The sequence below is a fragment of the Somniosus microcephalus genome, chromosome 7 (genome assembly GCF_052327205.1).
Source record: "Somniosus microcephalus isolate GS21.2 chromosome 7, FLI_Smic_1.0, whole genome shotgun sequence".
NCBI lineage: Eukaryota > Metazoa > Chordata > Chondrichthyes > Squaliformes > Somniosidae > Somniosus > Somniosus microcephalus.
In genome coordinates, this window is record NC_140993.1 from 949,958 (window position 1) to 975,067 (window position 25,110).

The 25,110-nt window shown below is 62.0% G+C and overlaps 1 long non-coding RNA gene across 1 annotated transcript in view; it reads left to right on the forward strand.

The window, feature by feature from the left end:
* Positions 1 to 23,131, forward strand: part of LOC147114438 (uncharacterized) — a 32,862-nt gene extending 9,731 nt beyond the window's left edge. Inside the window, exon 2 of the long non-coding RNA XR_015078939.1 lies at positions 23,027 to 23,131. This is a non-coding gene — a long non-coding RNA (uncharacterized LOC147114438). The remainder of the gene's footprint in view (positions 1 to 23,026) is intronic.
* Positions 23,132 to 25,110: the final 1,979 nt, after the last annotated feature.

A 25,110-nucleotide genomic window follows, 5' to 3' on the forward strand; every position in this document is an offset into this window, starting at 1 on the left:
AGCGCTCCCTCGGTACTGCCCCTACGACATTGGGGCACTCCCTCAGTACTGGCTCTCCGACAGTGCAGCACTCCCTCAGTGCTGTCCCTCTGACACTGCGGCGCTCCCTCAGTACTGACCCATTCGACAGTGCGGCGCTCCCTCAGTACTGCCCCTCTGACAGTGCAGCACTCCCTCAATACTGTCCCTCTGACAGTGTGGCGCTCCCTCAGTACTGCCCCTCCGACAGTGCGGCGCTACCGCAGGACTGACCCTCCGACAGTGCGGCGCTCCCTCAGTTCTGCCCCTCCGACAGTGCGGAGCTCCCTCAGTACTGCCCCTCCGACAGTGCGGCGCTCCCTCAGTACTGCCCCTCCGACAGTGCAGCGCTCCCTCAGTACTGACCCTCCGACAGTGCGGCGCCCCCTCAGTACTGCCCCTCCGACAGTGCGGGGCTCCCTCAGTACTGCCCTTCCGACAGTGCGGCCCTCCTTCAGTACTGCCCCTCCGACTGTGCGGAGCTCCCTCAGTGCTGTCCCTCTGACAGTGCGGCGCTCCCTCAGTACTGCCCCTCCGACTGTGCGGAGCTCCCTCCGTGCTGCTCCTCTGACAGTTCAGCACTCCCTCAGTACTGCCCCTCGGACAGTGTAGCGCTCCCTCTGTACTGCTTCTACGACAGTGGGGCGCTCCCTCAGTACTGGCCCTCTGACAGTGCGGAGCTCCCTCAGTACTGCCCCTCTGACAGTTCAGCACTCCCTCAGTGCTGTCCCTCTGACAGTGCGGCGCTCCCTCAGTACTGCCCCTCCGACAGTGCGGCCCTCCTTCAGTACTGCCCCTCCGACTGTGCGGAGCTCCCTCAGTGCTGCCCCTCCGACAGTGCGGCGCTCCCTCAGTACTGACCCTCTGACAGTGCGACGCTCCCTCAGTACTGCCCCTCGGACAGTGTAGCGCTCCCTCGGTACTGCCTCTACGACAGTGGGGCGCTCCCTCAGTACAGCCCCTCTGACAGTGCAGCACTCCCTCAGTGCTGTCCCTTCAACGGTGCGGCACTCCCTCAGTACTGCCCCTCCGACAGTGCGGTGCTCCCTCAGTACTGCCCCGTGGACAGTGTAGCGCTCCCTCGGTACTGCCTCTACGACAGTGGGGCCCTCCGTCAGTGCGGCACTCCCTCAGTACTGCCCCTCTGACAGTGCAGCACTCCCTCAATGCTGTCCCTCCGACAGTGCGGCGCTCCCTCAGTACTGCCCCTCCGACAGTGCGGTGCTCCCTCAGTACTGCCCCTCCGACAGTGCAGTGCTCCCTCAGTACTGCCTCTCCGACAGAGCGACGCTCCCTCAGTACTGCCCCTCCGACAGTGCAGCGCTCCCTCAGTACTGCCCCTCCGACAGTGCGGCGCTCCCTCAGTACTGCCCCTCCAACAATGCGGCTCTCCCTCAGTACTACCCCTCCGACGGTGCGGTGCTCCCTCAGTACTGCCCCTCCGACGGTGCGGCGCTCCCTCAGTACTGCCCCTCGGACAGTGTAGAGCTCCCTCAGTGCTGTCCCTCTGACCGTGCAGAGCTCCCTCAGTACTGCCCTTCCGACAGTGCGGTGCTCCCTCAGTACTGCCCCTCCGACAGTGCAGCGCTCCCTCAGTACTGCCCCTCCAACAATGCGGCGCTCCCACAGTACTGCCCCTCCCACAGTGCGGCGCTCCCTCAGTACTGCCCCTCCCACAGTGCGGCGCTCCCTCAGTACTGCCCCTCGGACGGTGCGGCGCTCCCTCATTCCTGCCCCTCCCACGGTGCGATGCTCCCTTAGTACTGCTCCTCGGACACTGCGGCTCTCCCTCAGTACTACCCCTCCGACGGTGCGGTGCTCCCTCAGTACTGCCCCTCCGACGGTGCGGCGCTCCCTCAGTACTGCCCCTCGGACAGTGTAGAGCTCCCTCAGTGCTGTCCCTCTGACCGTGCAGAGCTCCCTCAGTACTGCCCTTCCGACAGTGCGGTGCTCCCTCAGTACTGCCCCTCGGACAGTGTAGCGCTCCCTCGGTACTGCCCCTACGACATTGGGGCACTCCCTCAGTACTGGCTCTCCGACAGTCCAGCACTCCCTGAGTGCGGTCCTTCTGACACTGCGGCGCTCCCTCAGTACTGACCCATTCGACAGTGCGGCGCTCCCTCAGTACTGCCCCTCTGACAGTGCAGCACTCCCTCAATACTGTCCCTCTGACAGTGTGGCGCTCCCTCAGTACTGCCCCTCCGACAGTGCGGCGCTACCGCAGGACTGACCCTCTGACAGTGCGGCGCTCCCTCAGTACTGCCCCTCCGACAGTGCGGCGCTCCCTCAGTACTGCCCCTCCGACAGTGCGGAGCTCCCTCAGTACTACCCCTCCGATAGTGCGGCGCTCCCTCGGTATTCCCCCTCCGACAGTGCGATGCTCCCTCAGTATTGCTCCTCCGACAGTGCGGAGCTCCCTCAGTTCTGACCCTCCAACAGTGCGGCGCTCCCTCAGTACTGCCCCCCGACAGTGCGGCGCTCCCTCAGTACTGCACGTCCGACAGTGCAGCACTCCCTCAGTACTGTCCCTCTGACTGTGCGGCACTCCCTCAGTACTGCCCCTCCGACAGTGCGGCACTCCCTCAGTACTGCCCCTCCGACAGTGCAACGCTCATTCAGTACTGCCCCTCCGACAGTGCAGCACTCCCTCTGAACTGCCCCTCCGACAGCGCAGCGCTCCTTCAGTACTGACCCTCCGACAGTGCGGCGCTCCCTCAGTGCTGCTCCTCCGACAGTGCAGCGCTCCCTCAGTACTGCCCCCTGACAGTGCGGCCCTACCTCAGTACTGCCCCTCCGACACTGAGGCACTCCCTCAGTACTGCCTCTCCGACAGTGCAGCGCTCCCTCAGTACTGCCCCACCGACAGTGCGGCACTCCCTCAGTACTGCCGCACTGACAGTGCTGTACTCCCTCAGTACTGCCCCTCCGACAGTGCTGCACTCCCTCAGTACTGCCCTTCCGATGGTGCGGCACTCCCTCAGTACTGCCCCTCCGACGGTGCGGCACTCCCTCAATACTGCCCCTCCGACGGTGCGGCACTCGCTCAGTACTGCCACTCCGACGGTGCGGTGCTCCCTCAGTACTGCCCCTCCGACAGTGCGGCGGTCCCACAGGACTACCCCTCCGACAGTGCGGCACTCCCTCAGTAGTGCCCGTCCGACAGTGCGGCGCTCCCTCAGTAAGGCCCCACCGACAGTGCGGCGCTCCCTCAGCACTGCCCCTCCGACAGTGCGGAGCTTCCTCAGTGCTGCGTCTCTCACAGTGCGGAGCTCCCTCAGCACTGCCCCTCCGACAGTGCGGCGCTCCCTCAGTACTGCCCCGCCGACAGTGCGGCGCTCCCTCAGTACTGCTCCTCCGACAGTACAGCGCTCCCTCAGTACTGCCCCTCGGACAGTGCGACGCTCCCTCAGTACTGCACCTCGGACAGTGCAGCGCTCCCTCAGTACTGACCCTCCGACAGTGCGGCGCTCCCTCAGTACGGCCCTTCCGACAGTGCGGCGCTCCCTCAGTAATGCCCCACCGACAGTGCGGCGCTCCCTCAGTACTGCCACTCCGACAGTGCGGAGCTTCCTCAGTGCTGCCCCTCTCACAGTGCGGAGCTCCCTCAGCACTGCCCCTCCGACAGTGCGGAGCTCCCTCAGGACTGCCCCTCCGACAGTGCGGAGATCCCTCACTACTGCCGCTCCGACAGTGCGGTGCTCCCTCAGTACTGACCTTCCAACAGTGCGGCGCTCCCTCAGTACGGCCCCTTCGACAGTGCGGAGCTCCCTCAGTACGGCCCTACCGACAGTGCGGCGCTCCCTCAGTACTGCCCCACCGACAGTGCGGTGCTCCCTCAGTACTGCCCCTCCGACAGTACGGAGCTCCCTCCGTACAGCCCCTCCGACAGTGCGGCGCTCCCTCAGTACTGCCCCTCCGACAATGCGATGCTCCCTCAGTACTGCCCCTCCGACAGTGCGCAGCTCCTTCAGGACTGCCCCTCCGACAGTGCGGCGCTCCCGCAGTACTGCCCCTCCGACAGTGCAGCGCTCCCTCAGTACTGCCCCTCTGACAGTGCGGCGCTCCCTCAGTACTACCCCTCCGATAGTGCGGCGCTCCCTCGGTATTCCCCCTCCGACAGTGCGATGCTCCCTCAGTATTGCTCCTCCGACAGTGCGGAGCTCCCTCAGTTCTGACCCTCCGACAGTGCGGCGCTCCCTCAGTACTGCCCCCCGACAGTGCGGCGCTCCCTCAGTACTGCACGTCCGACAGTGCAGCACTCCCTCAGTGCTGTCCCTCTGACTGTGCGGCACTCCCTCAGTACTGCCCCTCCGACAGTGCGGCACTCCCTCAGTACTGCCCCTCCGACAGTGCAACGCTCATTCAGTACTGCCCCTCCGACAGTGCAGCACTCCCTCTGAACTGCCCCTCCGACAGCGCAGCGCTCCTTCAGTACTGACCCTCCGACAGTGCGGCGCTCCCTCAGTGCTGCTCCTCCGACAGTGCAGCGCTCCCTCAGTACTGCCCCCTGACAGTGCGGCCCTACCTCAGTACTGCCCCTCCGACACTGAGGCACTCCCTCAGTACTGCCCCTCCGACAGTGCAGCGCTCCCTCAGTACTGCCCCACCGACAGTGCGGCACGCCCTCAGTACTGCCGCACTGACAGTGCTGTACTCCCTCAGTACTGCCCCTCCGACAGTGCTGCACTCCCTCAGTACTGCCCTTCCGATGGTGCGGCACTCCCTCAGTACTGCCCCTCCGACGGTGCGGCACTCCCTCAATACTGCCCCTCCGACGGTGCGGCACTCGCTCAGTACTGCCACTCCGACGGTGCGGTGCTCCCTCAGTACTGCCCGTCCGACAGTGCGGCGCTCCCTCATTACTGCCCCTCCGACAGTGCGGCGCTTCTTCAGTACTGCTGCACCGACAGTGCGGCGCTCACTCAGTACTGCCCCCCCGACAGTGCAGCGCTCCCTCAGTCCTGCCCCACCGACAGTGCGGCGCTCCCTCAGTGCTGTACCTCCGACAGTGCGGCACTCCCTCAGTACTGCCCCTCCGACAATGCAGCACTCCCTCAGTACTGCCCCTCCGACAGTGCGGCGCTCTCGCAGTGCTGACCCTCCGAAAGTGCGGCGCTCCCTCGGTACTGCCCCTCCGACAGTGCGGCGCTCCCTCAGTACTGCCCCTCCGACAGTGCGGCACTCCCTCAGTACTGCCCCTCTGACAGTGCGGCGCTCCTTCAGTACGGCCCCTCTGACAGTGCGGAGCTCCCTCAGTACTGCCTCTCCGACAGTGCGACGCTCCCTCAGTCCTGCCCCTCCGACAGTGCAGTGCTCCCTCAGTACTGCCCCTCCGACAGTGCAGCGCTCCCTCAGTACTGACCCTCCGCCCTCCGACAGTGCAGCACTCCCTCAGTACTGCCCCTCCGACAGTGCAGCACTCCGTCATTACTGCCCTCCGACAGTGCGGCACTCCCTCAGTACTGCCCCTCCGACAGTGCGGCACTCCCTCAGTACTGCCCCTCCGACAGTGCGGCGCTCCCTCAGTACTGCCCCTCCGACAGTGCGGCACTCCCTCAGTACTGCCCCTCCGACAGTGCGACGCTCCCTCAGTACTGCCCCTCCGACAGTGCGACGCTCCCTCAGTACTGCCCCTCCGACAGTGCGGCGCTCCCTCAGTACTGCCCCTCCGACAGTGCGGCACTCCCTCAGTACTGCCCCTCCGACAGTGCGACGCTCCCTCAGTACTGCCCCTCCGACAGTGCGACGCTCCCTCAGTACTGCCCCTCCGACAGTGCGGCACTCCCTCAGTACTGCCCCTCTGACAGTGCAGCACTCCCTCAGTACTGCCCCTCCGACAGTGCAGCACTCCCTCAGTACTGCCCCTCCGACAGTGCGACGCTCCCTCAGTACTGCCCCTCCGACAGTGCGGCACTCCCTCAGTACTGCCCCTCCGACAGTACGACGCTCCCTCAGTACTGCCCCTCCGACAGTGCAGCACTCCCTCAGTGCTGCCCCTCCGACAGTGCAGCGTTCCCTGCCCCACCGACAGTGCGGCGCTCCCTCAGTGCTGTACCTCCGACAGTGCGGCACTCCCTCAGTACTGCCCCTCCGACAATGCAGCACTCCCTCAGTACTGCCCCTCCGACAGTGCGGCGCTCTCGCAGTGCTGACCCTCCGAAAGTGCGGCGCTCCCTCGGTACTGCCCCTCCGACAGTGCGGCGCTCCCTCAGTACTGCCCCTCCGACAGTGCGGCACTCCCTCAGTACTGCCCCTCTGACAGTGCGGCGCTCCTTCAGTACGGCCCCTCTGACAGTGCGGAGCTCCCTCAGTACTGCCTCTCCGACAGTGCGACGCTCCCTCAGTTCTGCCCCTCCGACAGTGCAGTGCTCCCTCAGTACTGCCCCTCCGACAGTGCAGCGCTCCCTCAGTACTGACCCTCCGACAGTGCGGCGCTCCCTCAGTACTGCCCCTCCAACAGTGCGGCACTCCCTCAGTACTGCCCCTCCGACAGTGCAGCGCTCCCTCATTGCTGACCCTCCGACAGTGCGGCGCTCCCTCAGTACTGCCCCTCCAATAGTGCAGCACTTCCTCAGTACTGCCCCTCCGACAGTGCAGTGCTCCCTCAGTACTGCCCCACGACAGTGCGCCGCTCCCTCAGTACTGTCCCTCTGACAGTGCCACGCTCCCTCAGTGCTGTCCCTCTGACAGTGCGGCGCTCCCTCAGTTCTGCCCCTCCGACAGTGCTGCACTCCCTCAGTTCTGCCCCTCCGACAGTGCTGCACTCCCTCAGTACTGCCCCTCCGACAGTGCTGCACTCCCTCAGTACTGCCCTTCCGACACTGCATTGCTCCCTCAGTACTGCCCCTCCGACAGTGCGGCGCTCCCTCAGTACTGTCCCTCTGACAGTGCGGCGCTCCCTCAGTATTGCCCCACCGACAGTGCGGCGCTCCCTCAGTACTGGCTCTCCGACAGTGCACCACTCCCTCAGTACTGCCCCTCTGACAGTGCGGCACTCCCTCAGTCCTGCCCCTCCGACAGTGCGGTGCTCCCTCAGTACTGCCCCGCGGACAGTGTAGCGCTCCCTCGGTACTGCCTCGAGGACAGTGGGGCGCTCCCTCAGTACTGCCCCTCTGACAGTGCGGCGCTCCCTCAGTACTGACCCTCCGACAGTGCGGCACTCCCTCAGTACTTCCCCTCCGACGGTGCGGCGCGCCCTCAGTTCTGCCCCTCCGACAGTGCGGTGCTCCCACAGGACTACCCCTCCGACAGTGCGGCACTCCCTCAGTACTGCCCGTCCGACAGTGCAGCGCTCCCTCATTACTGTCCCTCCGACAATGCGGCGCTCCCTCAGTATTGCCCCACCGACAGTGCGGCGCTCCCTCAGTACTGCCCCCCCGACAGTGCGGCGCTCCCTCAGTTCTGCCCCCCCGACATTGCGGCGCTCCCTCAGTACTGCCCCTCCAACAGTGCGGCGCTCCCTCAGTACTGCCCCTCCAACAGTGCGGCGCTCCTTCAGTACTGCCCCTCTGACAGTTCAGCACTCCCTCAGTGCTGTCCCTCTGACAGTGCAGCGCTCCCTCAGTACTGCCCCTCCGACAGTGCGTTGCTCCCCCAGTTCTGCCCCTCCGACAGTGCAGCACTCCCTCAATGATGTCCCTCCGACAGTGCGGCGCTCCCTCAGTACTGCCCCTACGACAGTGGGGCGCTCCCTCAGTGCTGTCCCTCTGACCGTGCAGAGCTCCCTCAGTACTGCCCTTCCGACAGTGCGGTGCTCCCTCAGTACTGCCCCTCGGACAGTGTAGCGCTCCCTCGGTACTGCCCCTACGACATTGGGGCACTCCCTCAGTACTGGCTCTCCGACAGTGCAGCACTCCCTCAGTGCTGTCCCTCTGACACTGCGGCGCTCCCTCAGTACTGACCCATTCGACAGTGCGGCGCTCCCTCAGTACTGCCCCTCTGATAGTGCAGCACTCCCTCAATACTGTCCCTCTGACAGTGTGGCGCTCCCTCAGTACTGCCCCTCCGACAGTGCGGCGCTACCGCAGGACTGACCCTCCGACAGTGCGGCGCTCCCTCAGTACTGCCCCTCCGACAGTGCGGCGCTCCCTCAGTACTGCCCCTCCGACAGTGCGGAGCTCCCTCAGTACTGCCCCTCCGACAGTGCAGCGCTCCCTCAGTACTGCCCCTCCGACAGTGCAGCGCTCCCTCAGTACTGACCCTGCGACAGTGCGGCGCCTCCTCAGTACTGCCCCTCCGACAGTGCGGCGCTCCCTCAGTACTGCCCCTCCGACAGTGCGGCGCTCCCTCAGTGCTGTCCCTCCGACTGTGCGGAGCTCCCTCCGTGCTGCCCCTCTGACAGTTCAGCACTCCCTCAGTACTGCCCCTCGGACAGTGTAGCGCTCCCTCTGTACTGCTTCTACGACAGTGGGGCGCTCCCTCAGTACTGGCCCTCTGACAGTGCGGAGCTCCCTCAGTACTGCCCCTCTGACAGTTCAGCACTCCCTCAGTGCTGTCCCTCTGACAGTGCGGCGCTCCCTCAGTACTGCCCCTCCGACAGTGCGGCCCTCCTTCAGTACTGCCCCTCCGACTGTGCGGAGCTCCTTCAGTGCTGCCCCTCCGACAGTGCGGCGCTCCCTCAGTACTGACCCTCTGACAGTGCGACGCTCCCTCAGTACTGCCCCGTGGACAGTGTAGCGCTCCCTCGGTACTGCCTCTACGACAGTGGGGCGCTCCCTCAGTACTGCCCCTCTGACAGTGCGGCGCGCCCTCATTTCTGCCCCTCCGACAGTGCAGCACTCCCTCAATGCTGTCCCTCCGACAGTGCGGCGCTCCCTCAGTACTGCCCCTGCGACAGTGCGGCGCTCCCTCAGTACTGACCCTCCGTCAGTGCGGCACTCCCTCAGTACTGCCCCTCTGACAGTGCAGCACTCCCTCAATGCTGTCCCTCCGACAGTGCGGCGCTCCCTCAGTACTGCCCCTCCGACAGTGCGGAGCTCCCTCAGTACTGCCCCTCGGACGGTGCGGCGCTCCCTCAGTCCTGCGCCTCTCACGGTGCAGTGCTCCCTTAGTACTGCTCCTCGGACAGTGCGGCTCTCCCTCAGGAGTACCCCTCCGACGGTGCGGTGCTCCCTCAGTACTGCCCCTCCGACGGTGCGGCGCTCCCTCAGTACTGCCCCTCGGACAGTGTAGAGCTCCCTCAGTGCTGTCCCTCTGACCGTGCAGAGCTTCCTCAGTACTGCCCCTCCGACAGTGCAGCACTCCCTCAGTACTGCCACTGCAGCAGTGCGGCGCTTCCTCAGTACTGCCCCTCCGACAGTGCGGCGCTCCCTCAGTAATGCCCCTCCAACAGCGCAGCACTCCCTCAGTACTGCCCCTCCTCCGACAGTGCGGCGATCCCTCAGCACTGCCCTTCCGACAGTGCGGTGCTCCCTCAGTACTGCCCCGCGGACAGTGTAGCGCTCCCTCGGTACTGCCTCTACGACAGTGGGGCGCTCCCTCAGTACTGCCCCTCGGACAGTGTAGCGCTCCCTCAGTACTGCCGCTCCGACAGTGCTGCGCTCCCTCAGTACTGACCCTCCCAACAGTGCGGCGTTCCATCAGTACTGCCCCTCTGACAGTGCGGAGCTCCCTCAGTGCTGCCCCTCTGACAGTGCAGCACTCCCTCAATGCTGTCCCTCCGACAGTGCGGCACTCCCTCAGCACTGACCCTCCGACAGTGCGTTGCTCCCTCAGTACTGCCCCTCTGACAGTGCAGCACTCCCTCAATGCTGTCCCTCCGACAGTGCGGCGCTCCCTCAGTACTGCCCCTCCGACAGTGCGGAGCTCCCTCAGTACTGCCCCTCGGACGGTGCGGCGCTCCCTCAGTCCTGCGCCTCTCACGGTGCAGTGCTCCCTTAGTACTGCTCCTCGGACAGTGCGGCTCTCCCTCAGTACTACCCCTCCGACGGTGCGGTGCTCCCTCAGTACTGCCCCTCCGACGGTGCGGCGCTCCCTCAGTACTGCCCCTCGGACAGTGTAGAGCTCCCTCAGTGCTGTCCCTCTGACCGTGCAGAGCTTCCTCAGTACTGCCCCTCCGACAGTGCGGTGCTCCCTCAGTACTGCCCCTCGGACAGTGTAGCGCTCCCCCGGTACTGCCCCTACGACATTGGGGCACTCCCTCAGTACTGGCTCTCCGACAGTGCAGCACTCCCTCAGTGCTGTCCCTCTGACACTGCGGCGCTCCCTCAGTACTGACCCATTCGACAGTGCGGCGCTCCCTCAGTACTGCCCCTCTGACAGTGCAGCACTCCCTCAATGCTGTCCCTCTGAAAGTGCGGCGCTCCCTCAGTACTGCCCCTCCGACAGTGCGGCGCTCCTTCAGTACTGCCCCTCCGACAGTGCGGCGCTCCCTCAGTAATGCCCCTCCAACAGTGCGGCGCTTCCTCAGTACTGTCCCTCCGACAGTGCAGCACTCCCTCAGTACTGCCACTGCAGCAGTGCGGCGCTTCCTCAGTACTGCCGCTCCGACAGTGCGGCGCTCCCTCAGTACTGCCCCTCCAACAGCGCAGCACTCCCTCAGTACTGCCCCTCCTCCGACAGTGCGGCGATCCCTCAGCACTGCCCTTCCGACAGTGCGGTGCTCCCTCAGTACTGCCCCGCGGACAGTGTAGCGCTCCCTCGGTACTGCCTCTACGACAGTGGGGCGCTCCCTCAGTACTGCCACTCGGACAGTGTAGCGCTCCCTCAGTACTGCCCCTCTGACAGTGCGATGCTCCCTCAGTACTGCACCTCGGACAGTGTAGCGCTCCCTCGGTACTGCCTCTACGACAGTGGGGCGCTCCCTCAGTACTGGCCCTCTGACAGTGCGGAGCTCCCTCAGTACTGCCCCTCCGACAGTGCGGCCCTCCTTCAGTGCTGCCCCTCCGACTGTGCGTAGCTCCCTCAGTGCTGCCCCTCCGACTGTGCGGCGCTCCCTCAGTACTGCCCCTCCGACAGTGCGGAGCTCCCTCAGGACTGCCCCTCCGACAGTGTTTCATTCCCTCACTACTGCCCCTCCGACAGTGCGATGCTCCCTCAGTACTGCCCCTCCTACAGTGCAGCGCTCCCTCAGTACTGTCCCTCTGACAGTGTGGCGCTCCCTCAGTACTGCCCCTCCGACAGTGCGGCACTCCCTCAGTACTGCCCCTCCGACAGTGCAGCGCTCCCTCAGTGCTGTCCCTCTGAGAGTGCCGGGCTCCCTCAGTACTGCCCTTCCGACAGTGCGGCCCTCCTTCAGTACTGCCCCTCCGACTGTGCGGAGCTCCCTCAGTGCTGTCCCTCTGACAGTGCGGCGCTCCCTCAGTACTGGCCCTCCGACAGTGCGGCCCTCCTTCAGTGCTGCCTCTCCGACTGTGCGGCGCTCCCTCAGCACTGCCCCTCCGACAGTGCGGCGCTCCTTCAGTACTGCCCCTCCGACTGTGCGGAGCTCCCTCCGTGCTGCCCCTCTGACAGTTCAGCACTCCCTCAGTACTGCCCCTCGGACAGTGTCGCGCTCCCTCTGTACTGCTTCTACGACAGTGGGGCGCTCCCTCAGTACTGGCCCTCTGACAGTGCGGAGCTCCCTCAGTACTGCCCCTCTGATAGTTCAGCACTCCCTCAGTGCTGTCCCTCTGACAGTGCGGCGCTCCCTCAGTACAGCCCCTCCGACAATGCGGCCCTCCTTCATTACTGCCCCTCCGACTGTGCGGAGCTCCCTCAGTGCTGCCCCTCTGACAGTGCGGCGCTCCCTCAGTACTGCCCCTCCGACAGTGCGGCGCTCCCTCAGTGCTGCCCCTCTGACAGTGTCGCACTCCCTCAATGCTGTCCCTCCGACAGTGCGGCACTCCCTCAGCACTGACCCTCCGACAGTGCGGAGCTCCCTCAGTGCTGCCCCTCTGACAGTGCGGCGCTCCCTCAGTACTGCCCCTCCGACAGTGCGGCGCTCCCTCAGTGCTGCCCCTCTGACAGTGTCGCACTCCCTCAATGCTGTCCCTCCGACAGTGCGGCACTCCCTCAGCACTGACCCTCCGACAGTGCGGCGCTCCCTCAGTACTGACCCATTCGACAGTGTCGCACTCCCTCAATGCTGTCCCTCCGACAGTGCGGCGCTAGCGCAGGACTGACCCTCCGACAGTGCGGCACTCCCTCAGTACTGCCCCTCTGACAGTGCGGCGCTCCCTCAGTACTGCCCCTCCGACAGTGCGGCGCTCCCTCAGTACTGCCCCTCCGACAGTGCGGAGCTCCCTCAGTACTGCCCCTCCGACAGTGCGGCGCTCCCTCAGTACTGCCCCTCCGACAGTGCAGCGCTCCCTCAGTACTGACCCTCCGACAGTGCGGCGCCCCCTCAGTACTGCCCCTCCGACAGTGCGGCGTTCCCTCAGTACTGCCCCTCCGACAGTGCGGCGCTCCCTCAGTACTGCCCCTCGGACAGTGTAGCGCTCCCTCAGTACTGCCCCTCCGACAGTGCTGCGCTCCCTCAGTACTGACCCTCCCAACAGTGCGGCGTTCCATCAGTACTGCCCCTCTGACAGTGCGGAGCTCCCTCAGTGCTGCCCCTCTGACAGTGTCGCACTCCCTCAATGCTGTCCCTCCGACAGTGCGGCACTCCCTCAGCACTGACCCTCCGACAGTGCGTTGCTCCCTCAGTACTGCCCCTCCGACAGTGCGGCGCTCCCTCAGTACTGCCCATCCGACAGTGCGGCGCTCCCTCAGTACTGCCCCTCCGACAGTGCGGAGCTCCCTCAGGACTTCCCCTCCGACAGTGCTGCGTTCCCTCACTACTGCCCCTCCGACAGTGCGACGCTCCCTCAGTACTGCCCCTCCTACAGTGCAGCGCTCCCTCAGTACTGTCCCTCTGACAGTGTAGCGCTCCCTCAGTACTGCCCCTCCGACATTGCGGCACTCCCTCAGTGCTGCCCCTGCGACAGTGCAGCGCTCCCTCAGTGCTGTCCCTCTTACAGTGCGGGGCTCCCTCAGTACTGCCCCTCCGACAGTGCTGCACTCCCTCAGTACTGCCCCTCTGACATTGCTGCACTCCCTCAGTACTGCCCCTCTGACAGTGCGATGCTCCCTCAGTACTGCCCCTCGGACAGTGTAGCGCTCCCTCGGTACTGCCTCTACGACAGTGGGGCGCTCCCTCAGTACTGGCCCTCTGACAGTGCGGAGCTCCCTCAGTACTGCCCCTCCGACAGTGCGGCCCTCCTTCAGTGCTGCCCCTCCGACTGTGCGTAGCTCCCTCAGTGCTGCCCCTCCGACTGTGCGGCGCTCCCTCAGTACTGCCCCTCCGACAGTGCGGAGCTCCCTCAGGACTGCCCCTCCGACAGTGTTTCATTCCCTCACTACTGCCCCTCCGACAGTGCGATGCTCCCTCAGTACTGCCCCTCCTGCAGTGCAGCGCTCCCTCAGTACTGTCCCTCTGACAGTGTAGCGCTCCCTCAGTACTGCCCCTCCGACAGTGCGGCACTCCCTCAGTACTGCCCCTCCGACAGTGCAGCGCTCCCTCAGTGCTGTCCCTCTGACAGTGCGGCGCTCCCTCAGTACTGGCCCTCCGACAGTGCGGCCCTCCTTCAGTGCTGCCTCTCCGACTGTGCGGCGCTCCCTCAGCACTGCCCCTCCGACAGTGCGGCGCTCCTTCAGTACTGCCCCTCCGACTGTGCGGAGCTCCCTCCGTGCTGCCCCTCTGACAGTTCAGCACTCCCTCAGTACTGCCCCTCGGACAGTGCAGCGCTCCCTCTGTACTGCTTCTACGACAGTGGGGCGCTCCCTCAGTACTGGCCCTCTGACAGTGCGGAGCTCCCTCAGTACTGCCCCTCTGATAGTTCAGCACTCCCTCAGTGCTGTCCCTCTGACAGTGCGGCGCTCCCTCAGTACAGCCCCTCCGACAATGCGGCCCTCCTTCAGTACTGCCCCTCCGACTGTGCGGAGCTCCCTCAGTGCTGCCCCTCTGACAGTGGGGCGCTCCCTCAGTACTGCCCCTCCGACAGTGCGGCGCTCCCTCAGTACTGACCCTCTGACAGTGCGACGCTCCCTCAGTACTGCCCCTCGGACAGTGTAGCGCTCCCTCGGTACTGCCTCTACGACAGTGGGGCGCTCCCTCAGTACAGCCCCTCTGACAGTGCAGCACTCCCTCAGTGCTGTCCCTTCAACGGTGCGGCACTCCCTCAGTACTGCCCCTCCGACAGTGCGGTGCTCCCTCAGTACTGCCCCGTGGACAGTGTAGCGCTCCCTCGGTACTGCCTCTACGACAGTGGGGCGCTCCCTCAGTACTGCCCCTCTGACAGTGCGGCACTCCCTCAGTACTGCCCGTCCGACAGTGCAGCGCTCCCTCATTACTGCCCCTCCGACAATGCGGCGCTCCCTCAGTATTGCCCCACCGACAGTGCGGCGCTCCCTCAGTACTGGCTCTCCGACAGTGCACCACTCCCTCAGTACTGCCCCTCTGACAGTGCGGCACTCCCTCAGTACTGCCCCTCCGACAGTGCGGTGCTCCCTCAGTACTGCCCCGCGGACAGTGTAGCGCTCCCTCGGTACTGCCTCTACGACAGTGGGGCGCTCCCTCAGTACTGCCCCTCTGACAGTGCGGCGCTCCCTCAGTACTGCCCCTCCGACAGTGCGGCGCTCCCTCAGTACTGCCCCTCCGACAGTGCGGCGCTCCCTCAGTACTGACCCTCCGACAGTGCGGCGCTCCCTCAGTACTTCCCCTCCGACGGTGCGGCGCGCCCTCAGTTCTGCCCCTCCGACAGTGCGGCGCTCCCACAGGCCTACCCCTCCGACAGTGCGGCACTCCCTCAGTACTGCCCGTCCGACTGTGCGGCGCTCCCTCATTACTGTCCCTCCGACAATGCGGCGCTCCCTCAGTATTGCCCCACCGACAGTGCGGCGCTCCCTCAGTACTGCCCCCCCGACAGTGCGGCGCTCCCTCAGTTCTGCTCCCCCGACATTGCGGCGCTCCCTCAGTACTGCCCCTCCAACAGTGCGGCGCTCCCTCAGTACTGCCCCTCCAACAGTGCGGCGCTCCTTCAGTACTGCCCCTCTGACAGTTCAGCACTCCCTCAGTGCTGTCCCTCTGACAGTGCAGCGCTCCCTCAGTACTGCCCCTCCGACAGTGCGTTGCTCCCTCAGTACTGCCCCTCCGACAGTGCAGCACTCCCTCAATGCTGTCCCTCCGACAGTGCGGCGCTCCCTCAGTACTGCCCCTGCGACAGTGCGGCGCTCCCTCAGTACTGGCCCTCCGACAGTGCGGCGCTCCCTCAGTACTGACCCTCCGTCAGTGCGGCACTCCCTCAGTACTGCCCCTCTGACAGTGCGGCGCTCCCTCAGTACTGCCCCTCCGACAGTGCGGAGCTCCCTCAGTACTGCCCCTCCGACAGTGCAGCGCTCCCTCAGTACTGCCTCTCCGACAGAGCGAGGCTCCCTCAGTACTGCCCCTCCGACAGTGCAGCGCTCCCTCAGTACTGACCCTCCGACAGTGCGGCGCTCCCTCAGTACTGCCCCTCCGACAGTGCGGAGCTCCCTCGGTCCTGCCCCTCCGACAGTGCAGCGCTCCCTCAGTACTGCCCCTCCGACAGTGCGGCACTCCCTCAGTACTGCCCCTCCGACAATGCGGCGCTCCCACAGTACTGCCCCTCCCACAGTGCGGCGCTCCCTCAGTACTGCCCCTCCCACAGTGCGGCGCTCCCTCAGTACTGCCCCTCGGACGGTGCGGCGCTCCCTCAGTCCTGCCCCTCCCACGGTGCGATGCTCCCTTCGTACTGCTCCTCGGACACTGCGGCTCTCCCTCAGTAAAACTCCTCCGACGGTGCGGTGCTCCCTCAGTACTGCCCCTCTGACGGTGCCGCGCTCCCTCAGTACTGCCCCTCGGACAGTGTAGAGCTCCCTCAGTGCTGTCCCTCTGACCGTGCAGAGCTCCCTCAGTACTGCCCTTCCGACAGTGCGGAGCTCCCTCAGGACTGCCCCTCCGACAGTGTTTCATTCCCTCACTACTGCCCCTCCGACAGTGCGATGCTCCCTCAGTACTGCCCCTCCTGCAGTGCAGCGCTCCCTCAGTACTGTCCCTCTGACAGTGTAGCGCTCCCTCAGTACTGCCCCTCCGACAGTGCGGCACTCCCTCAGTACTGCCCCTCCGACAGTGCAGCGCTCCCTCAGTGCTGTCCCTCTGACAGTGCGGCGCTCCCTCAGTACTGGCCCTCCGACAGTGCGGCCCTCCTTCAGTGCTGCCTCTCCGACTGTGCGGCGCTCCCTCAGCACTGCCCCTCCGACAGTGCGGCGCTCCTTCAGTACTGCCCCTCCGACTGTGCGGAGCTCCCTCCGTGCTGCCCCTCTGACAGTTCAGCACTCCCTCAGTACTGCCCCTCGGACAGTGCAGCGCTCCCTCTGTACTGCTTCTACGACAGTGGGGCGCTCCCTCAGTACTGGCCCTCTGACAGTGCGGAGCTCCCTCAGTACTGCCCCTCTGATAGTTCAGCACTCCCTCAGTGCTGTCCCTCTGACAGTGCGGCGCTCCCTCAGTACAGCCCCTCCGACAATGCGGCCCTCCTTCAGTACTGCCCCTCCGACTGTGCGGAGCTCCCTCAGTGCTGCCCCTCTGACAGTGGGGCGCTCCCTCAGTACTGCCCCTCCGACAGTGCGGCGCTCCCTCAGTACTGACCCTCTGACAGTGCGACGCTCCCTCAGTACTGCCCCTCGGACAGTGTAGCGCTCCCTCGGTACTGCCTCTACGACAGTGGGGCGCTCCCTCAGTACAGCCCCTCTGACAGTGCAGCACTCCCTCAGTGCTGTCCCTTCAACGGTGCGGCACTCCCTCAGTACTGCCCCTCCGACAGTGCGGTGCTCCCTCAGTACTGCCCCGTGGACAGTGTAGCGCTCCCTCGGTACTGCCTCTACGACAGTGGGGCGCTCCCTCAGTACTGCCCCTCTGACAGTGCGGCACTCCCTCAGTACTGCCCGTCCGACAGTGCAGCGCTCCCTCATTACTGCCCCTCCGACAATGCGGCGCTCCCTCAGTATTGCCCCACCGACAGTGCGGCGCTCCCTCAGTACTGGCTCTCCGACAGTGCACCACTCCCTCAGTACTGCCCCTCTGACAGTGCGGCACTCCCTCAGTACTGCCCCTCCGACAGTGCGGTGCTCCCTCAGTACTGCCCCGCGGACAGTGTAGCGCTCCCTCGGTACTGCCTCTACGACAGTGGGGCGCTCCCTCAGTACTGCCCCTCTGACAGTGCGGCGCTCCCTCAGTACTGCCCCTCCGACAGTGCGGCGCTCCCTCAGTACTGCCCCTCCGACAGTGCGGCGCTCCCTCAGTACTGACCCTCCGACAGTGCGGCGCTCCCTCAGTACTTCCCCTCCGACGGTGCGGCGCGCCCTCAGTTCTGCCCCTCCGACAGTGCGGCGCTCCCACAGGCCTACCCCTCCGACAGTGCGGCACTCCCTCAGTACTGCCCGTCCGACTGTGCGGCGCTCCCTCATTACTGTCCCTCCGACAATGCGGCGCTCCCTCAGTATTGCCCCACCGACAGTGCGGCGCTCCCTCAGTACTGCCCCCCCGACAGTGCGGCGCTCCCTCAGTTCTGCTCCCCCGACATTGCGGCGCTCCCTCAGTACTGCCCCTCCAACAGTGCGGCGCTCCCTCAGTACTGCCCCTCCAACAGTGCGGCGCTCCTTCAGTACTGCCCCTCTGACAGTTCAGCACTCCCTCAGTGCTGTCCCTCTGACAGTGCAGCGCTCCCTCAGTACTGCCCCTCCGACAGTGCGTTGCTCCCTCAGTACTGCCCCTCCGACAGTGCAGCACTCCCTCAATGCTGTCCCTCCGACAGTGCGGCGCTCCCTCAGTACTGCCCCTGCGACAGTGCGGCGCTCCCTCAGTACTGGCCCTCCGACAGTGCGGCGCTCCCTCAGTACTGACCCTCCGTCAGTGCGGCACTCCCTCAGTACTGCCCCTCTGACAGTGCGGCGCTCCCTCAGTACTGCCCCTCCGACAGTGCGGAGCTCCCTCAGTACTGCCCCTCCGACAGTGCAGCGCTCCCTCAGTACTGCCTCTCCGACAGAGCGAGGCTCCCTCAGTACTGCCCCTCCGACAGTGCAGCGCTCCCTCAGTACTGACCCTCCGACAGTGCGGCGCTCCCTCAGTACTGCCCCTCCGACAGTGCGGAGCTCCCTCGGTCCTGCCCCTCCGACAGTGCAGCGCTCCCTCAGTACTGCCCCTCCGACAGTGCGGCACTCCCTCAGTACTGCCCCTCCGACAATGCGGCGCTCCCACAGTACTGCCCCTCCCACAGTGCGGCGCTCCCTCAGTACTGCCCCTCCCACAGTGCGGCGCTCCCTCAGTACTGCCCCTCGGACGGTGCGGCGCTCCCTCAGTCCTGCCCCTCCCACGGTGCGATGCTCCCTTCGTACTGCTCCTCGGACACTGCGGCTCTCCCTCAGTAAAACTCCTCCGACGGTGCGGTGCTCCCTCAGTACTGCCCCTCTGACGGTGCCGCGCTCCCTCAGTACTGCCCCTCGGACAGTGTAGAGCTCCCTCAGTGCTGTCCCTCTGACCGTGCAGAGCTCCCTCAGTACTGCCCTTCCGACAGTGCGGTGCTCCCTCAGTACTGCCCCTCGGACAGTGTAGCGCTCCCTCGGTACTGCCCCTACGACATTGGGGCACTCCCTCAGTACTGGCTCTCCGACAGTGCAGCACTCCCTCAGTGCTGTCCCTCTGACACTGCGGCGCTCCCTCAGTACTGTCCCATTCGACAGTGCGGCGCTCCCTCAGTACTGCCCCTCTGACAGTGCAGCACTCCCTCAATGCTGTCCCTCTGACAGTGTGGCGCTCCCTCAGTACTGACCCTCCGACAGTGCGGCGCTCCCTCAGTACTGCCCCTCTGACAGTGCGGCGCTCCCTCAGTACTGCCCCTCCGACAGTGCGGCGCTCCCTCAGTACTGCCCCTCCGACAGTGAGGAGCTCCCTCAGTACTGCCCCTCCGACAGTGCAGCGCTCCCTCAGTACTGCCCCTCCGACAGTGCAGCGCTCCCTCAGTACTGACCCTCCGACAGTGCGGCGCCCCCTCAGTACTGCCCCTCCGACAGTGCGGCGTTCCCTCAGTACTGCCCCTCCGACAGTGCAGCGCTCCCTCAGTACTGCCCCTCCGACAGTGCGGAGCTCCCTCAGTACTGCCCCTCCGACAGTGCAGCGCTCCCTCGGTACTGCCCCTCCGACAGTGCAGCGCTCCCTCAGTACTGACCCTCCGACAGTGCGGCGCCCCCTCAGTACTGCCCCTCCGACAGTGCGGCGTTCCCTCAGTACTGCCCCTCCGACAGTGCGGCGCTCCCTCAGTACTGCCCCTCCGACAATGCGGCGCACCCACAGTACTGCCCCTCCCACAGTGCGGCGCTCCCTCAGTACTGCCCCTCCCACAGTGCGGCGCTCCCTCAGTACTGCCCCTCGGACGGTGCGGCGCTCCCTCAGTCCTGCGCCTCTCACGGTGCAGTGCTCCCTTAGTACTGCTCCTCGGACAGTGCGGCTCTCCCTCAGTACTACCCCTCCGACGGTGCGGCGCTCCCTCAGTACTGCCACTGCAGCAGTGCGGCGCTCCCTCAATGCTCCCCCTGCGACACTGCAGTGCTCCTTCAGTACTGCCCCTCCTCCTCCGACAGTGCGGCGATCCCTCAGCACTGCCCTTCTGACAGTGCGGTGCTCCCTCAGTACTGCCCCTCGGACAGTGTAGCGCTCCCTCAGTACTGCCCCTCCGACAGTACGGCACTCCCTCAGCACTGCCCCTCCGACAGTGCGGTGCTCCCTCAGCACTGCCCCTCCGACAGTGCGGCGCTCCCTCAGTACTGCCCCTCCGACAGTGCGGCACTCCCTCAGTACTGCCCCTCCGACAGTGTGCACTCCCTCTGTACTGCCCCTCCGACAGTGCGGCACTCACTCAGTGCTGTCCCTCTGACAGTGCGGCGCTCCCTCAGTAGTGCCCCTCCGACAGTGCTGCACTCCCTCAGTACTGCCCCTCCGACAGTGCTGCACTCCCTCAGTACTGCCCCTCCGACAGTGCTGCACTCCCTCAGTACTGTCCCTCCGACAGTGCAGCGCTCCCTCAGTACTGCCCCTCCGGCAGTGCGGCGCTCCCTCAGTACTGCCCCTCCGACAGTGCGGCATTCACTGAATACTGCCCCTCCGACAGTGCAGCACTCCCTCAGTACTGCCCCTCCGACAGTGCGGCGCTCGCTCAATACCGCCCCTCCGACAGTGCGGCACTCCCTCAGTACTGCCCTTCCGACAGTGCGGCGCTCCCTCAGTACTGCACTGAGAGTGTCCGCGCAGATTTTTGTGCTCAAGTTCCTTCTGACTCAGAGGCGAGGTTGCTTCCAACTGATCCACAGCTGGTACTGTTGAGACTCCACCGAGTTCACACTTGAGCACACTGGTCCGATTTCTGCTGTTAATCAGATCCAGGACTGAACCTTGTTAATTGGGGAGTGTGGAGGCTTGTTAGAATATTTTCTGAATCGGGTTCAAATCTAAGAGAAAAGGCAAGGGAATACACTATGAATGGTGGGACACTGAAAAGTACAGAGGGACCTTGGAGCGCATGTCCACAGATCCCTAAAGCAGGACAGGTGGATAAGGTGGTTAAGAAGGCACACGGAATGCTTGCCTTTATTAGCTGAGGCACAGAATATAAGAGCAGGGAGCTTATGCTTGAACTGTATCAAACACTAGTTAGGCCACAGCAAGAGTACTGCGTGCAGTTCTGGTCACCACATTACAGGAAGGATGTGATTGCACTCGAGAGGGTGCAGAGGAGATTTACCAGGATGTTGCCTGGACTGGGGAATTTTAACTATAAGGAAAGACTGGATAGGCTGGGGTTGTTTTCTTTGGAACAGAGGGGGCTGAGGGGAGACCTTATTGAGGTGTATAACATTTTGAGGGGCCTAGATAGAGTGGATAGGAAGGACCTATTTCCCTTAGCAGAAAGGTCAATAACCAGGCGCACAGATTTTAAGTAATTGGTCGGAAGTTTAGAGGGGAGTTGAGGAGAAATGTTTTCACCCAGAGGGTGGTGGGGGTCTGGAACTCACTGCCTGAAATGGTGGCAGAGGCAGAGACCATCATCACATTTAAAAAGTACTTGGATATGCGCTCGAAGTGCCGCAACCTACAGGGCTACGGACCAAGTGCTGGAAAGTGGGATTAGGCTGGAGAGCTCTTTTTCAGCTGGCACAGCACGATGGGACGAATGGCCTCTGTGCTGTAAATTTCTATGATTCTAAAAAGGCTAATGGAATGCTGGCCTTTATATCTCGAGGGCTAGAGTACAAGGGGGTAGAAGTTATGCTGCAGCTACACAAAGCCCTGGTTAGACCACACCTGGAGCACTGTGAGCAGTTCTGGGCACCACACCTTAGGAAGGATATATTGGTCTTGGAGGGAGTGCAGCGTAGGTTTACCAGAATGATACCCGGACTTCAAGGGGTAAATCACGAAGAGAGATTACACGAATTAGGGTTGAATTCCCTGGAATTTAGAAGGTTAAGGGGTGATCTGATAGAAGTTTTCAGGATATTAAGGGGAACAGATAGGGTAGGGAGAGAAACTGTTTCCGCTGGTCGGGGAGTCTAGGCTAGGAGGCATAGACTAAAAATTAGAGCCAGACCTTTCAGGAAACACTTCTACACACAAAGGGTGGTACAAGTTTGGAACTCTCTTCCTCAAATGGCAATTGATGCTCGATCAATTGTTAATATTAAATCTGAGATTGATAGATTTCATTAACCAAAGTTATTGGATATTAGGCAAAGGCAGGCATATGGAGTTAGGTCACAGATCATGATCTCATTGACTGGCAGAACAGGCTCGAGGGGCTAAATCGCCTACTCCTGTTCCTATGTTACTATGTTTGTATGTAGCCAATGCCCAGGTTCATTCCACAGAGCTGCCAGTTCCCAGAACCATCGCCCAGTACCTGCCCTGGGAGTGTTTGATGGGACAGTGCAGAGAGAGCTTTACTCTCTATCTAACGCGTGCTGTACCTGCCCTGGGAGTGTTTGATGGGACAGTGTAGAGGGAGCTTTATTCTGTATCTAACCCGTGCTGTACCTGGCCTGGGAGCGTTTGATGGGACAGTGTAGAGGGAGTTTTACTCTGTATCTAACCTGTGCTGTACCTGCCCTGGGAGTGTTTGATGGGATAATACAGAGGGAGCCTATTGCCCATGATGCACCCTGCAATTAATGCTCCGATGGTCCCAGCACTTGATCCCCCTGAAGATCCCTCCACTTATTGCCTCTGATGCCCTTCCTGTTACAGGGAATAGACTTGTTTCAGAGCACAAAGGAGGGAGAGGTAATATCCTTGCCGTATCCCAAACACCATTCCCACAAACCGTCTCTCTCTGCCAAAGCAGGAGGGAGACTCGCCGATATAAAGTGTCGGTGCAGGCTCGATGGGCCGAAATGGCCTCTATCTGCACTGTGGGGTTTCTGTGAATTCTGTGAAGGGGAGACTTTCTGGAGTGTAAAGCAAGAGGTAGAAATTGGGGTCTTTGAATAGTGGGACCTCACATTCAGAGGATGGGAGGGAGAATTTATCAGTGGTAATTTTGGGAGTCCGTGCTCCCTGTCTGGAGTCTCAGTACGTGGGAGCAGGGTTGGAGACGGGACTGATTGTACAACCTGCGTTCATGCCCAGTGAGACTGCACACCAGGAGCAGAGCCTGGTCATGTGACTCTGTAATAGCTAGAGTGGGAGGGGTTTGGGCTGCTTTGTGACATGGTCCCTGGCTCCTTTCTGATGTCAACTGGAGACGGTTTACGCCCCTGGTTACACAGCATCAGTGGGAGTCAGTGTGGGTGGAGCTGGCAGCTGACACTGCCGGTGAGTCTGGTCCATATAAATAGGGGAAAGGAAAGAACAATTTAATATTAAGGTAAGTAATTCAACCGAATGTCATTAATTACAAATATAGTCAAATTAAATCTAATCATAGTCACAAAAATTGTATTCCAATTACAGATTCTAGAATTAATATTAATCAGTTTTATGTTAAAGGATTCTTGGACTGAACAGTATCGGTGAAAAGTGGAGAGAGGAGTCGAATCATGGTCACATTAACTGGGACTGGATGGAGGTGGCTGGATTCACAGAGCCGATCAGGTGGGACTAAGACCCCTTTGAGTGCCTTGTGCATTGAGTGGTGCTGGAGTTTTGCTAAGTGGGAGAGAAATCATTTAAGTGTATTTTGTGAATTTTAGTGTGTTAAGAAGTCAATTATTTGAAGTAAGTTTAATTTTTCAAGGTTTTTTTAAACTCTTGGGCAGTTTAAACCGGAAGTAGAATCCGGGTATAAAAGGGGAGGGGCTAGTGCAGTGCACGGAGTGCTTTGTGCATTGAGTGGTGTTGGAGTTTTACTAAGTGGGAGAGTTCGGATAAGTGGGAGGTGAGGGTGTGTTTTCTGCTCTGTTTTGTTCCCCACTCCCAGGCTTAGACAGCACTGCGGAGGTGGAGCAGTGAGACAAGTCAACCAAACAGGCCCCACAGACAGTATTCAAGGAGGAGGTTGGTGATCAGCTGGTTGGTTGGTTTTCTTCCTTCTCTTCTCTTTTATACCTTTACGTTGGTAAGTCCTATTGAATAGTGGTGTGATATTATCATATATATCCGGCCAGGGTCTTCATAACTAATAATAAGAAATTTAATTAATTATATAGAATGGAGCAGGTGATGTTACTGTTGCGAGATGTGGGAGCCGGTGGTCCCCATTGAGGCTCACGGTGATTACATCTGCGACAAGTGTTTGCTGCTAGAGGAACTCAAGTTCCATGTTATGGAGCTTGAGACCGAGCTTCAGACACTGCGACACATCAGGGAGGGGGAGAAGTTCCTGGACTCTATGTTTCAGGAGATGGTCATACCTATGAAGTTAATTACTGCAGATGTAGTCCGTGGTCAGGGACAGGACGGTGTGACTACGAGTGAGGAAGGTACAGGGATCCAGGATGTAGTGTTGAAGGAGACGCAGACCTTGTTCTTGTCCAGCAGGATCGAGGTTCTTACTCCCTGTGAGGGCGGGAGCGGGGACTGCAGGGAGGATGAGCAACCTGGCCACAGCACCGTGGTACAGGGGGCCATTCAAGTGGAGGGAGTAAAAAGAAATGTTGTAGTGGTAGGGGATAGTATCATTAGGGGGATAGATAGGGTTCTCTGCAGTCAAGAGCGGGAGTCCCGAAGGCTGTGTTGCCTGCCCGGTGCCAGGGTTAAGGACATCTCTTCTGGGCTGGAAAGAAACTTGGAGTGGGAGGGGGAGGATCCAGTTGTCGTGGTCCATGTTGGTACAAACGACGTAGATAGGACAAGGAAGACGGTTCTGTTAAAGGAGTATGAGCAGCTAGGGGTCAAATTAAAAAACAGAACCTCAAGGGTAATAATCTCTGGGTTATTACCTGAGCCACGAGCAAATATGGCTAGGATAAATAAAATTAGAGTTAAATGCGTGGCTCAAAGACTTGTGTGGGAGAAATGGGTTTTGCTTCTTGGGACACTGGCACCAGTACTGGGACAGGAGGGAGCTGTTCTGTTGGGACGGACTCCACTTGGCCAGTGCTGGGACGAGAGTCCTGGCGAATCATATAACTAGGGCTGTAGCGAGGGCTTTAAACTAATTAGTGGGGGGAAGGTTTCTAGAGGGCAAATAATAGAAATGACAACAGAGAAGGTCATAGACTTAGGTAGCAGTGGGGGAATTAAAAAAACAGAATGTGCCAGGAAGGGACAGAAGGTATGGAGCAAAAAGTAAAGTACTAAAAAGGGAAAAAACAGGAACTAAGTGTTACAAAACACATTTGAAAGTTCTTTATCTGAATGCACGTAGCATTCGTAACAAAATGAATGAGTTAACGGCACAAATAACGACATATGGGTATGATCTTGTGGCCATTACAGAAACATGGCTGCAGGGTGACGACCATGTGTGCGGGAAATGCATCCAGCTGCAGCTACTTGCAGACCGCATTGCGGCGCTCGAGCTGCAGGTGGATGAATTTTGGAGCATGCGCGATGCTGAGAGGCTCGTGGATAGCACGTTTAGCGAGTTGTTCACGCCTCAGGGCAGGGCAGCACAGGGGGTGACCATCAGG